The sequence below is a fragment of the Malurus melanocephalus genome, unplaced genomic scaffold, assembly GCF_030028575.1.
Source record: "Malurus melanocephalus ecotype Western Australia unplaced genomic scaffold, MMel_1.1 scaffold_108, whole genome shotgun sequence".
Lineage (NCBI taxonomy): Eukaryota > Metazoa > Chordata > Aves > Passeriformes > Maluridae > Malurus > Malurus melanocephalus.
Genome location: NW_026623340.1, coordinates 1,415,989 through 1,431,336, shown reverse-complemented (window position 1 = coordinate 1,431,336; position 15,348 = coordinate 1,415,989). Strand labels below are relative to the sequence as shown.

Here is a 15,348-nt window from a genome sequence, read left to right as displayed (position 1 = left end):
TTTTTGTAGGAATTATCTATTTCAGATAACTTTATTATCATTTTTCTGGGTTTTAGTAATGTAGAAAAAAGCCCCAAAACTCAGCCTATTTCGGCATGATGCTTTTACTCAGCTTTGATGCCAAACTGATTTTTCTTTAGTGTGTGTTTCAGCAAGAGGCAGAGCATCAAGGAGTCCTATGGGAAAAACGTTTGCGTTGATATTTTAATGGAAGCTGAAGAAAGTACACCTGGGCTGCCTCAGACTCCAGAGGGTTTTCCAGTTTTTGAAAGGCAACCTCCGGTGGATGAAGTGGATCAATGATTGATAAAAGCTGTAGGGAAAACTAACGCAGAAGAATATAGAGATGGAGAGAAGGCAGAGCACAGGGCATGTGGGCGAGGAGCTCCTGCAGAGGAAGGCTGGCTTCCCCAAGGACCAAGGCTAAATCAAAAGACCCTTCATAGCATGGCTGCGATCTGCGGTGGGGGTAAGGCCAAGCCCTRTTTTAAGCTTTTCCTGTAACCAGATTAAAGCTCCAGTCATGATTCCCCCGTGGCTTGGATGCAGTGCTGAGAGGTGAAGGACCACCGAGGCTCCTTGGGGCTCTCTTCCAGATTTAGGGCATAAAYGTTTCTTCTTTAGGGCTGCACAATTCAGTAAGTCAGAGCATTTCTTTAGCCCTGAAAAATATTGTTTAGAATGTTTCCTCCTCGCTCCCARCTGATGGGAACACAGGAATGAGCACGGGCCTTGCCTTTGCAGCAATCTGCAGCAGACACCAAGGGCAGGACAYGTATGGGGACACACATTAACCTCAGCCTGGAACTGCTTCCCTGTCAGAAATGGCATTTTGGGGACAGCTTTCCAACAACCATTAAAACTGCACACCCCTGCTCGGGCTGGGTGGATGTGGGGAGGCTTGGCAGGTGATGTGTGCTCCAGGTGTGATATTTGGCACAAAGGGAAGGATCTACAAAACATAGCTTACGAGGAACAGCTGCAGGAGGTTTGTTTATATCAACACAAATGAGGTTCAGGTGAGAACTCTCTACAAATACCTGAACTCAGACTGCAGCCAGGTGATGGATGGTCTCCTTCCCGCACATGCAGTGGGAGGACTAGAGGAAAACAGCCTTAAACTGGGATAGCGGAGGCTCAGATTAGGCATCAGAAAAATGTTTCGCTTTTAGGGAGGTCTGGCATTGTCACGGATGGTGGTGAAGCCACAATCCCCGCAGGTGTTCCACCTGGACCTGGCGCTGGGTGATGCTGTTTGGGGCTTCCATCGGTGCTGCTGGCCGGGCGGCCGGACTGGCTCATCCTGAAGGTCTCTCCCAACCCTGACGATTCTCTAACCCTSCCATTCTACGACTCTAAACCCGGTGAGCAGATCGGGGTGGACACGGGGGGCGGACGAGGCGAAACGGCAGCGGGGCGAGGCGAGCGGGCCGGGCGGGCCGAGCGCCGTGCCCGCCCCTCAGGAGCCCCCGCCCCCGGCGGCGCGGTGCGGGGCGGGGCCGGAGCGGGAGCGGGGCTGGCCCGCGTCCCACGCCCGCCTCGGCCGCCTTTTCGGCGGGAGCCGCTACTCCAGAGTGCGCGGTAGCGTGGGCCGGCCGGGGCCCCATGTGGTGCCGACATCACTGACATGGCGGAATCCCCGCCGAGCCCTCCCGGCACTCGCTCCAGCTAACCGGGACTCGCCGCCCCGCACCGCCCTCCCGCAGGTAAGGACGCGGCGGCGCCGCGGGGAAAGCGGGTGCCGGCCGGGGAGCACCGCGGCTCTGCTGCGCTGCGAGCGCCGGGGAGCCGCGTCCCCCGCCCTGGGGCGCCGCTCCCGGTCCCGGCTCTTTTGTTCGGCGGCGGGACGCGGCCGCACTCGGCGGAAAGTTTCTCTCCCCGCCCCGCCGGCTCCCCCCGCCGCGGGGAGCGCCCGGCGGGCGGGCGGGCGGGAGCGGCCGCGCTCGGGGCTGGCGGCGGGACGGGCGCTCCAGCACCGCCCGGCTGTCCCTGGGGGCGGCCGGCCCGGCCGCTGTCATCGCCGCCGCCCTGCTCGCCGTCCTCCCCGGCCGCTGCGGCTCCCGGAGGAGCGGTGCGGGAGCGGGCGGTGCTGGCGGGGGCCGCGGGCACCGCGGGTGTGTGCGGGGTTCCTGCCGCGACACCCCCGAGCCGCGCCCCGCTCCGCTCCGCTCGGCAGCCCCGCTCTCCGGCCGGGGCCGCGGGCAGGTGGAGGAACCGGGGGCTCCTCCGCCTCCGGAATGTCTGGATCCAGAGGGCATGTTGGAGAAAAAGCTGGAGAAAGGCGCGACCGTCTTCTCTCGGCWCCGTCCTCCCCGCCCGGCTGCTGGCAGAGGCGGCTTGGGGAAGGAAAGCCCTGGAAACTTTTTATTTTTGCTTGCCAGACACCTTTTTAAAATGGCATGCGACCAGCAGACGGAGTGAAAAAAGAACAACTCTTTTTAAAAGCTTAACCTCTCTTAGGTTAAGACCACAGCTGCATCCCCCCCTTCCCGGTTCTCAGAAATGTTCTATTTAAATAAGGTTTTGGCGGAGGTAGTGCGGCTTGGAGTTAAATGTAACGAACCCTTTATCCCATCTATATTTGTAGAATAAGACGGCGCGGGGCAAGCCTGCCTCTCTCCATATTAGTAATTTTGTGTTTCATTTGCATTTCTTTGTGTCTTTTGAGTATCTAAAAGTACTGGCCTTAAAGGAATAGTTACCCCATCACTGCGTGGGGAACTGAGATAGGGAGACATTGGAATTTCTTGTTGGCTGGGTTGTTTTTTTTTTTACGTTTTAGATTTTTGTTGTTTGAACTCCGTGCTAGGTCTGTGACAAGAGGATTCACATATCCCAGTTCCCTGTGCCCTAACCACATCTGCTGTATCCCTTAACCGCTTACCCTGCAGAACACAGGGTTCTGAAAGGTGCCAAACCAGTCTAACTCGAGTTTAACAATGTGCTGGGTAATGGGATTTCAAACTTCCACAGATTTTTAAGTACAAAACACTGTCTCTCAACCTTTTTTTTGCAGCGGGGCTTGCTTAAAAAAGGTTGCGAGTGCCAGGCCTGGCAGTGCCTCCGTGCCTGTGCTGCTCTGGGTCTGTGCTTTGTTCTGATGGGGAGCGGCTGCTCTGGACACGGATGACACAATATGTGCTTGGCWGGAGATGCCGATAAAGGCATCGCTTCCATAAACCTCAGGAATGGGCTGTGGGCTGCCTCCTGAGTGGAAGCATCCTGCTCCTCTCGCCCTGTCCGCCGCCGCTCTRGCCCACCTGGGGCCCGTGTGTCTTTCTCAGCAGCAGGAGAATACGCTGCCGGTGCTACCAGTAAGAAAATGATTCTTGGCCGTGTTCCCGGGGTCATTTCGGGTCTCGCACAGAAGCGGTCTGTTAGTGCTTTTCTCTTAATCTTCGGCACTTTTTGTGGTTCGCTCTCGTTAGTTTCAAAGCGGTTGTGATTTGTGGTTGTATCGGAACCCTGCTGTGACAGAAACGTCTGCTGCCCCAGAAGTGTCGYGTATTGTTCTTCCCAGTTCAGTATCCTTTAGCTACTTTATGCYTATAGTGTAGCTCAGAGATGAGTCTGTGTGGAAGTTGAGATATTTTTCTTTTTTCTTTCTTTTTTTTAAAAAATTGAGCTGTTGGGACTCATCTGGTTTGGGTTTGAGGTCACTGCTGGGACAGCAATGAGAGGGTTTTTTTCATAGTGTTAGCCTATAGTTTGCCAAAGGATAAGAAATGAAGGTAGTTAGCAGCCAAAATAAGCTGATATTCTGCTATAGCCAAAAAGCTCAGTACTGTAACTCCATACTGCAARTATTTCATCTTTAGTCTCAGAAAAGTTTGTATCTTCTAATCTGAAGTGCGTTTATCCTGGCACTTTTTTTCCCTACGTGTGGTATTTAGGGAAGTGAAAGAAGATTTCTCCATTATACCTCTCTTAGAAGAGAGGTCTCTTATACCTCTCTTAGAAGAGAATGTTCTTTTTTTTTTTTTTTTTTTTTTTCTCACTTTATAGTTTCCTTTATGTCCTCTGAGGAAGAGAAGCAGTTAAGTGCAGTCAAACTTATGCAGTTCATAAATCTGTGCAAGAAAATACATAGAGACCACGCAGCAAACTTCTGCATGTGTGTGGTTGTATTCATGAACTTTCTAATAGGTGTAATTGACTTTTTCCCCACAAAAATGTAGGTTGTCAGAACCAACRTTTACAGGATGATTAAATGATTTTAGCGTGAGAATCTTAATTTCTACTAAATACACATAATTAAATAAAGACCCAGAACCCAAACACACCTGAATAAAACAAATTTCCACAGTGCTTTTTCTCTTCACTGTAGTCTGCCAAAGAAAAGACATGAGGGATGATGGAGTGACCTCTTTGGGGCACCTGGAGTGGCAGTTTGGGACACATTTGGGACAGTATCCTGTCCCTCCACCAAGGATGTGGCTATTGGGCCTTGAGTCTGGAAACCAAGTGTCCCAGTGCGCTGGAATGGTCTTGAGCAACATGCCACAAGTTATCAAAGTCCCATTTGTTTGCAGCAGCCTTTGGTGCMCAGCAAATAAAATAAATAGCAGGAGAAGCCAGCAGAGCCCTGTGTAAATCTCAGCTGTGCAAAATACCAGCGAGGCAAAGCGTTTCTCAAGCATTGCCCGGAGGATTTGTGTCTCTGCGATTGTCTCCGCACTGCTGAGTGGTGGAGGATCCTTTAGAAAGGGCACTATCAAAACTCACGTTGTTTACRGCCAAGGTTTGGTGTCCCTGTGTGATCTGTCCCTGGAGATGGAAGGTATGTGGGAAGAGGGAAGTTCTTCAAACAAGGCAGTGGAAATAGGAGCCGCTGGATAACAAGCCATCTACAGGCAGGAATGCTGGCGTGGCAGCGAGCAGATAACTCCAAACAGCTTCCAGTGGGGATGTGGTGGGCGGCGTTTTTATCAGTTTGTTCTAAGCACCTCTTTGCAAAATTAAAGTTGGAAGTCTGCTCTCTGTTGGATTCCAGACAGGCAGGGAAAAAAAAAAAAAAAAGGCACAAACTAATTAAACGTGATTTATTGTGGAATTTGCAACAGTGTTGGAGAGATGAGTTGCCTTTCAGAAATGCTGCTGTGGATGTTAAATCTGTGCTCTGCTCCGGATGAAAAATGATGAAGCTGTTGAGCAAGTACACAAGAAAAACGTCGCCTGTGTTAAAGTCTGCTCTTGAGCAGGGTTATTCCCTGGAGGTCCCAGGTAGTGCAGCTCTGAGCAAATCTTTGTGATGCTTTTAGTTGGGAGAAGAATGTGTTTCCTTSAGCTTAGAGGTTAAAATGTAGAGCTTCTCCAGTGACAAGCTTTCTGCGTTTGATCTGAGGAATCCTTTGTTTACAAGTAAATTGTGGTGTTTGTTAGCAGATAACAGACAAAAAGSCAACTGCATAAGAAACATTCTCTATTTGTTTTTCTAGTGGTGACAGTTTATAATGCTGATATATGATAAACTGAAAATTGCCATGTGGAGACTCTGCTTAGTAAACTGCAGCAATGTATAGTGTTAGTTTTGTAATATGAAGCAACAAACAATTCCTARGTAATTAAATATATAYTTTATAACTTTTTTTTTTTTTTTTGAAGARGACACAACTGCAGCTAAGCCTGAGATGTGGCATTTGCTTGTTCTGGCATCTGCTCCTTGTTCTAGAAGCTACTCAGTGGAATGACAAGATGGATTGAGGAGAGGAGTTTGTGCTGTTGTGTTTTGGCTTTTCTTGTTATTTGTTAGATTTAGAATAACTGAAGGCAAACACGTGAATTCTCTGGAGACGGAGGTGATAAGCCTGTCTGATTTTTCTGTGTTGACTTAGTGTATGGCAATTCTGTGGCAGAAATGCAAATACCTTTAAAACATGCTTTGCATCCTGGTCTCTTATCATTGCCTTATAGCKAATTATGGGCATTTCTATTATTAGGTCCTTGTAAAGGTCTCCAATAATGGAATGTATATATACATGTATTTCAATATATACTTCATGTTTTCAGGAGTGTTTCATAAGAAATGCTTTGAAAAGAGAGAAAGAAATTGCTTTCAAGAGGTTAATAAAAACTCCAGTGAACGACAATTTTAGTTGACCCTTGCCACTCTCAAGAGATGCTTGGGATGTTGTGGACAGATTTCCCCAYGCTTTTAAAGCTAAACTAGCAAAATCAATGTGTTCTGCCTAGTTTGTAGGTTCTCTGGGCCTCTGTGCAGCTGTGTCAATTTTACATGCTTGCTCCCTRTTCTCCACTCACCCACTAATAAAATGCCAATGTTTATAACTTAAATCCCAGTGTTATCTTTTGCCCCAAGTACTTGTGCACAATTCTTTAGTCAAGCCCAACAGTGTAGTGAAGTAAGATGGTGTGATTATTTAGGACCTTGATAGCAGGAACAGTGTGGGAGTAGAGAGTTGTCTCGATTTGTTTCAGGATGACCTTACCATTTTCCTTTAGTGTATGATTAGTTAGCTGAAAGAATTMATCCCACTTTATAACTTGGCTTTGTTGTAGAAGTGTGTCCCTATTCAATGACAATTCATGAAACATAAGTGACCTTATGCTTGCAGACACTTGAACTGACCCGGGTAAGTTACTCAGTGCTATGCATTGCTCTGCTCCTTATTTATTTATTGRTGTGGAATAATGCAGCAGAGAAAGAAAGATGACAGCATTTGTGGATAATGAGAGCATTAAGTTTCCTTCTGGTCTGTATTTTTGTGGACTCATGTGATGTCAACTCACAGAAGAGGAAAAAATGCTTTCAGTGTCTTGTTACAAGCAAATATGTGACAAGCAGAAGCGTCACTTCATTAGAATAAATTAAYAGAGCACAAGAGGCTCAGTTGGAGCTGCAGAGCTTGTGGTCTATAATGCTCAAATAGTGGAGGTTTTTTTTTTTGTCTGTAAGTACTGATAGAAGTGGTGAGTTTGAAAAGCAAAGGCGCAGCTTGGGCTTTACTGACTCCATGAATGGTGTTGCTTTAGCAGAGAACTCAGTATTTTTTCWTTTATATGATGTTGAAGTATCAAGAATAATCACTTAGGTTGAAATGGAAAACATTCTTCCTTTTGTGACAAGATAAGGCAAATTGGGATATACCATGTACATGATTTTCTAGCAGTATTTGAACTGGATGCAGGTTTGACACCCGGTTGTGTTCATTCATGTGTGTGTTCTTCTGTATTTGTAGCAGATGGTAATTGGTGTTTGGCTTTGAGCTGTGTGCTTGGTTGACTCGAACAGTTAAAATGTTGGTCTTGTTTTCCCCAGTTCTTACTTGGCTTTGCTTAGCACATATTAATATCCTGTCCTTTTGTGCTGCTCTAAAGCTCTGAGGAAATTATTTTACAGTCTTGTTAGAAGAGATGTATTTTTATTAATTGTATTAAAAAATGAAAAAGARGGGTTAAAATAGGCTGTGTTTTTCCCCCAAGATGTGTTAGTGTTGTTCCTCTGTTACACACTGCTATATTGAGCTGTGCCTACCTTGGAAGCCATAGCTTTTCAGGCGAGGAATTTGTTCCTATTTGCTTGCACTGTCTGAAGGATGGCARCACATTTCTTGAGGGCTGATTTCCACTGAGTCATCCCCCTGAGCAGGGCAGAGGGACATTCAGCTGCTATCACATCTTTTGCTTTGGCAGGTTAACTAGGAAATTTGTTCTCAAAGTCTACCTTGGGGAGGAGAGAGCAACAAGTCTTTATTTTCTAATGCTGGGAAGTGTTAGAAGCTGTGGCAGCTCAAAGAAAAGCAAATGAAGGAAAACAACCATTGCTTACTCTGGATTTTTATGGAATTGGCTTTACTGAGTTGTTTCTTTTTTGTTGTTGTTTTTTTATTCCGAGGTCTGCTTTTCTCAGTGTCCCACTTGCCCATCTTTTCTTTAACACAATTATTCATTAACCACCCATGTTTTCTGACACTACAGTAGGGTTTTCCTTTTAATTATCTCTCTGTATGATTAATGTTCTGTTGGTTGCACAGCTGTTAAAGGTGATCCCCAGCCGTGCAGTGAGGATCTCACGCTCCAGGTTGGGGGCTCAGGGTGCAGCACTGGGTCACAGGAGCAGTGTCAGATGGTGTTGGACGCTCAGGAGGGACAATCCGTGTSTCTGGGGAGCTGAGCAGCCAGAGACACAATACTTAATTTGGCACACTGTTTGCTCTCTGCTGGCTTTTCTCAAACGCTTYAGATGTGGGTGAGGGAGGGGCAGCAGATCCGTGTTTGTGGAATGCTGCACTCCCTTCTGTCCTCTTCCCTTTGACTTCATGCTCTTGTTCACACACAGCTGGTGACGTGTGGCCTTCGCATGACTAAAAGTGCAGGCATGTGGAGCTGCTGGATGGGAGGAACGTGGCCATCCACACGTGCAGAGGGGTGTGCTCAGCACTACAGCCAAGGTGGCTGTGTTTTGGCTCCCAGGTCACCCAGGAAGGCTGTGGTGTGTGGTCCTCATGTTCTTCAGAAGAATCTGAGCAGCCTGATGTGACAGGACCACAAGTGCTGCTTCTTGGAGCATGGKTTGAGGTGGTGCTGATGGTTCCTGTTCCATCCAGCCATGCAGGCAGAAAATCCATGGACATCTTCAAAAGCTGATTCTGAGGAATGGGTCAGAAGTTTTCTGGCTTGGTTGGCAGGCTGTTCTTGTAAGGAAGGAAGTGAGAGATTGGAAATGTAGTGAGGTGGCCTTGTGTTTTGGCTGATGTGTGTAAGAGGTGGCAGCGTTGGAAGGAGTTAAACTGCACATGGTCTGAAGAGTAACCCAGAACCAAGGATGAGCTGCAAAAAGTTTGTGGTGTTATGGAAAAGAGAAAGAAATGGCAAAACATAAATCTGAATTTAGTATAAATCATAGTTAAGTGGTGCTTCAGTATGTCTGTGTTGATGTCTGAACATGTACATATGTTGTCTCCTCTTAAATGAGTGACCTTATGTGGTTTGGAGGAGCAGAAAAAATGCCACAGTGTCACAAATAATCCCCTGTAGAAATTGTGGAGTTCAACAACACTTAAGATTCTGGATCAGTGCAAAAAGATTCGATAGCCAGAAGACTGACCCCTGCTCTTTTTGTGCACTGTGACCCTGCAGGCCGTCAGCTCTGCTCTGAAGAGTTCAATCTCTTTTTGTACTGGCAGGAAATGTATGTTGGATACTTTGAGGATAAAGGGTTAATTTTATGGCAGTTCAGGGTATATGTTGGTATCTTCATAAATCAACTTGTTTGACAGTCATTTTCTCCCCGTTCTCTAATCAGAAGTTTGTTATTTAGGCTGCTGTAGRTGCTTTCCTGGTCTCTGATAATASTGATGAAACACTYAGAATAAKCAAAAGTGAAGCCTGWTTTTCTGATRCTTCTGTGTTTTGCTTACACTCAAGCAGGTAGTTCATTCCCATGGTGTCTCCTTATGTAACTTTCTATTTGTATGTTGTCCTTTTGGTTTATTTGTTATAAAACTAAATTACATTTCAGTTCAGCAGGATCTCAAAACAACAGAAGTCAACAAACAAACCTTAAAGGACCAGASCAAAATGACTTTGTATTTCCCATTGTGGTTAACTTAGACGTTGGTGAGGTAATAATGTCATGTTCAGAAGAAAGGAATATCATGTGGATTTCACCAGAGACCCAGATAAAGTCTTGTTGGATGCCTGTGGAGGAGTACCGGGCGGTCCTAAGCTGTTCTACCATGCCAGGAAGTTAAAATGCCATAAATAGCAAACAGCAGAAGGTTCATTGAGTGTTTTACTACTAAATCAGAGGCACCAGTTTTGCGTCATGAAGGTCTAGGTCCACACTCTTTCACGCTTGGCACTGAGCATGCAGGTTACATTATTCACGGCGGACCATAACCCATGCGTGAGAAGTCTTACGGCTCAAGAGGAATTCTGAGATTTTCAGCAAAAGTTCTGCAGAGTTTGACTTGGAGAGAAGTGACTGAAAGGATAGATTTGGCTTRGATATTAGGAAGAAATTTCTTAATGTGAGGATGGTGAGACTGACACCAGTAGCCCRGAGAGGCTGTGGCTGCCCCRTCCCTGGAAATGACCAAAGCTAGATTGTGCTTGGAGCAACCTGGGATAGTGGAAGGTGTCCCTRCCCATGGCAGGGGCATTGGAACCACATGGTCTTTACAGCACCTATCAACCCAAACCATTTCATGAGTCCATGATCTGAACCTTAATCCTTGTTTCTYGTGTGTCAGCTGGTGGCAAAATTAACTTGTTTCATTCTGCTCTGCACATGTTTATTTTTGCAACTCCATATGCTGCTCTAGCAGATCTTTATTATTGCYTGTTAAGTTCAGTGGTGCTTTTAGTGACTGCACAAAACATAAACATCCTCTGTGGCTTCGTTAGACATACAGTGCAAACTTTTTGTTGACTTGAAGGCTGTTCCTCGGGTCAGTGAGCACTGCAAGCAGCAGTCAGGGCATTGTACACCCACGAGTGTGAGGATATGTAAAAAGAAAGGAATTGTCTTGTTACCTAATTTAAGTGTCTTTTCTCTGCAGGCTCTCGTGTGTGTGGGGTTTTATCTTTACCCTTTCCCCTCTCAGTTAACAGGACTGGATGTGCTTGTCCAGCTGTTCCAGCTGCCTTGTTCAGTGGGCAGGAAATGGTGATGTGGTGGAAATTAGGCAATTCTGCCGAGTGCGACCAAAAAGGGTCTCTGATCTCTTCCACAGCAGCCACTTCTGGCTTCTGGATAAAACATGAGAGTCAAGTCATTCAGATACTTCTGTAACCACAATCTATGTAATGAACAAGGCAGCTACACTTGAATTTTTATGCGTCTGAATAGGTAGCTTCAGTGGATGTGTGAGAGCTGCTATGTTACTGTAAAGGCAATATTTGTGGATCTAAAATTCTGAAGTTAGACATCAACGGTTTCACTTCCTTTTGGCATTTTGTGATCATGCAGTTAAACAGGATGATATTATGCTCAAAAATGTTGCTGTGAAAAGTTTTTTTTTCTGTTTCTCAAACCTTCTAGACTATTCCAGCCCTGCCCTTGCTAGCACATCTGAGTTGTTTCTGGTCTTTGTAAATCCTTATTTCTCTATTCCCTTTTCCCTTCCTTAGATTTTTCTAGACTACAGTGYGTTCATTTCAGTGCACCAGTTGTTGGGTGCAAGGGGATGAAGGGGAGTGAAATATGAGAACTGAGACGGAGAAAATATGGATACGTGAAGACGTGGAAAATAGCATTGGCTGGATTAGTTTGCAAGTAGACAGAGTGTGTTATTATTATTGGCCCAGCTGTAATTTAAGGTTCCGTGACGTTCTCTCAATGAAATAGAAGCAAATATAATAATACTCTTACGTGATGGAGCTCGCTTGGACAGCGACAGCAGCACCTTTGTGCAAACCGATGCCGTGTGGTTCCCRGCAGTGACGCGGTTTCGCTGCAGCTGTGGGCAGCGCTGGGCAGGGATGAGGTGCTGCTTTCTGGCTCCATGTGAGCGACGTGGCAGTGGGAGATCTGTCCTTTCGCTTCGCGAGGGAAACGCAAAACCTTGGCCCGCTGCCTGGACTAACCTCGCACGGCAAGCAGAGCGTTTGCGTTCCAGTTAGAAAGTACACAGGGATGGCAGACTGGATCTGTCAACTGCCCTCTTCTCTCTTTGGAAGAGTTATTTTCCATTAATTATAGATAGTTAATTTTTTTTTTTTGGAGCAAGTGAGGTGTAACTGTGGTCTTCTGTTCACCAAAGAGCCCAGGATGGCTGGCTGGGAAAAGGTTTATCTCTGCTTGGGAAGGGGTGCAGTGAGATTCTGCCTGTGCTCCCTGCCAGGACTGTTCCTCCTCCTGGTCCTGCTGCCTGGTGAGTGCAAGGCAGCTTTAGGGACCGCTACACAAAGTTCAGGTGATTCCAATGAAGAGAACTTAACTTTTCCTTAAAAATTCTGATGAAGGTTTGACTTGGTTCTTCACTGAGTTTTCTGTGTTGGCTACATACCATATAAAGTATCACTGATTAAGTATTTTTACATATCCCTGCTTTTCTCAGAAAATGTTTTGCAATATTCAACTTGTGCCTTTATGAAAGGATTTGGCAGATGGGGAAGGGGAAGCAACAACTCTTCTCTAGTCATGCGCAAAATACACATCTGGAAGGAAAAAAACAGAAAAATACCATTTTTTATCTATTCTAGTATATTAAACAAAGGTTTTCTTTGTTTTTTCTGCCAACATCAGCTCTTCCTGACCTTTGTGATCAATATTAGCACTGAGGTTTCTTAAAGCAGATACGGAGACTTTGTTGTGCAACTGCTTGCGCTGTTCAAGCAGGGTGTGAGCAGTCTGTTAGTGGTTATAAAGCCCTGAAAAAAGGTACCCACCCAAGGGGGGCCTCTTATTTTGCYTTTAATAGAGATGGGAAGGCAGATTAACACTATTTTGCAAGCCCTTCTGGGATTTGTTTTGGAAGGTGCATGCATTCTGATCACCTATGTTAGTGAAAGATGGGTAAATTTGAAGTGGTAGAGTTACAGGCGAGGGTTGCAAGCATGACTGGAAGTGTAGAAAGCCTTTCTCGTAAGATGAGATGGAGAAATATTTAACAGGGAAAAAAAGTTCCAATGAACTCTACTATCTCAAAATCCATCAGAGAGGTAAACACTGAAGGCGTACAGGACTGTTTAAACCAAAAAGCAGTGTTGGCAGATGAAYGTGTGGATGCAAGATGTCAATAAATAAAAACTTCTATAGAATTTGATCRAGCAGCTTAGTCCAAAACCAGCCCAGCTATCCAAATAGGTCCTGATGCAATGTAGTTTCAGGAAAGGRCATGGGCAGCTTTCAAAGAGCTTTGAACATTAGGTCAACAATAAAGGTGCTTTCCAGAAGCRGTGGATCACTTATCAAAGTGGAGAGGTTTGTATCCAAAACTTCATTAATGATAATCTCTAGGAAAGAGTATGTTAATTCTGCAGGTAATCACAGGCTTCAAAGCAGAATCAGAATGCAAGATAAACTTTTGTTTATCTTAGGAGGAAAAAAAGTAACAATGTCAAGGTTATACAAATGTGAATTTAAATATTTAAAAATCAAAATGTCTAATTTTATTTCTGATGGAAGAAGAAAGTTACACAGAAATACAAGGTAAAAACTTCTTTTAAAAGTGAAATCAGTGAACAAATGTGCAATGCCAAAGTGGAAATGCTTTCAGTGATAAGGAAAGGAGGATCTAAATTTGATCATCTGCAACTTCAGAAGTGCTGTAAAACCAGCAGATTACTAGTTCTGCTTGCACCAGGACTCTGGAAAAGGAAAAATTGGCATGTAGAGAAGGTATTGTCCAGATAATTGCTTGGTAGCTACACTGAAATTGCTTTAATACTGACCTGTGGTGTTCCCTCTCCCAGCAGAAATGCTTTTGTGTCAGGCAGAAATGAATGCTGCTTTGGAGAGAGGAGGATGCAGGGAGTCCGGCAGACTTTCCTCTGAGCCTTTTCCTCTGACCAGGAGTCACAGGAACTTGACAAAGCTGTTTTCTGTGGTAAAACTGAGGTTTTGTTTCGGGGTGGTGTTTTCTTTGTTCTAAAGGGTCAGGTTTTATTTAAATTAGAGTGTTGATAATATATTTAAGCCTGTGTGATGTGCATTTTCTGATCTGCTTGATGGGGAAAAAATGTTTCAATTATCTCTGTATTAATGCAGAAGAACTGGGAGCCCGTTGCCATCCACCAGTGCTGGAAACCGAAACAAAAGCCAAGCAAACTTGCAGATGGTTGCTGATCCTGGATCCCAGCCCCTGCCCRATGCAGCTCAGCCTGCCTTCCTCTGTCATTTGCTGCTTATAAAACACTGTGCCGGGTTGTGAGTGTGGACTTTGCCTTCCCCAGCCGGGCTGGGAGCGGGGACTTTGCCTTTGCCAGCAGTGGGAGGAGGAGGAGGAAGGTGACTCTGAGCAGTGGGGCAGGGACAGCCCCCGGCCACCTAAGGGTTGGCTTGGGTCTCCTCCAGGGTTATAAAACACCCAGCTGCTGAACTTTTAAAGTTGTGTGACTTTAGCTGGGAACTTGGATGGGCTGGAGGATGAGCTGTGTTTGAYGGAGGAACAATGGTTTCATAAGTGCATACATGTACTCCCCTCGCTCCCCTTCTGGGGCCACGGGTGTGCACTATCTGGAATCCTGTCACTARTTGAAAATCACAGTAAATCAGTGCACTTAAAAGTGGGTTTTGTTTGGTTTTTGTGTTGTTTTGTTGGTTTTTTTTTCCAATTTAAAACTGTTCTGACTGTGGAGTTAAACAGCTGGGAACAGCATCTCTCATTGTGGCCACTTGCTCAGTCGTGGCTGAGTTGGTGCAAAATATGTTGGAGTCGATTTTTACCGTTCTGATGGGATTTCAGGCTGCTGTGGCAATGGAAAAGTTAACATAGGTAACAAGAATTAACTCAGCTTGCAGGGGTGAAAGTGCTGGTGGGAGGCCAGGAGCTGACTGGAAGAACCTGGCTGGGAAGGGGGCAGAGGGAGCATCCCTGAGCAGGTTGGCGGAGAAGAAGTGGTCATTGGGGGGCTTTATTTAATGCTGGCTGGGTAATATGATTCAGTTTTGGTCTCACCCACAAGCTGCTAAGCATTTCCTGATTTAGGAAGGTCAATATGAAAAGCCTTGCAGTATAAAGCTGTAGTTTCTAATGTGGACAGTGAAACAGATCCCGTGAAGTGATAATTAGTGTTACAGGGCAGGCTGTCAATTTTAGTAGGAAATCATTAAATAAACACCGGTGAATAAGCAGTATGCTGGTTCTTCTTCCCTTGGTAGAGACCAGAGCACTAACAGAGGTGATGTATTTCATTATCCCCATTTTGCAGCTGAGAAAACAAGACACAGAGGTGAAAATACTGGAGATACTTTGGGGCTTGTTTCAGTTGAGGCTGGATTTGAAATCTTATTAGTTGTATGTACATGTCTGGGGGTTTCCCTCCCCAACACAGTTCTTGACAAGTGCCTGTGTGCAGTTTGKACCTCTGAAAGCCTCTCCCAGAAGGGCTTTCCTTGGCAAGAGGGCAATAAGGACTTGCTTTCTGCTTAGCATATTGTATCTGTAGGAAGCCTTTGTGCAAGGCAGACTTGCTGTTTGTAAGGGGGCTAAGAACAGTTCTCTTACAAATGCCAGCTGGGTCTTTGCAAACTAATAAAATTGTCAGTAGGCAGTACAGCATGTGCCTGATTTAGTAAGGTTAGAGTTCTTTTATAGAAAGGGTAAAGTTATCCTGGCTTACTTGTAATTTATATTTCTGGTGAGCGCATGAAGTTGTATTTCCATAAGRGGAGGAAATACTGCTCACTTCCCCTGGCTGATTCCATCTCCTTCAGTAGCT

General features: G+C 45.6%; 1 protein-coding gene across 1 annotated transcript in view; it reads left to right on the top strand.

The window, feature by feature from the left end:
- Positions 1-1,497: 1,497 nt before the first annotated feature.
- FNDC3B (fibronectin type III domain containing 3B) overlaps positions 1,498-15,348 on the top strand; it is a 171,717-nt gene continuing 157,866 nt past the window's right edge. Inside the window, exon 1 of the mRNA XM_057369416.1 lies at positions 1,498-1,706. The gene's annotated coding sequence lies outside the window, so the exon portion shown is untranslated. The remainder of the gene's footprint in view (positions 1,707-15,348) is intronic.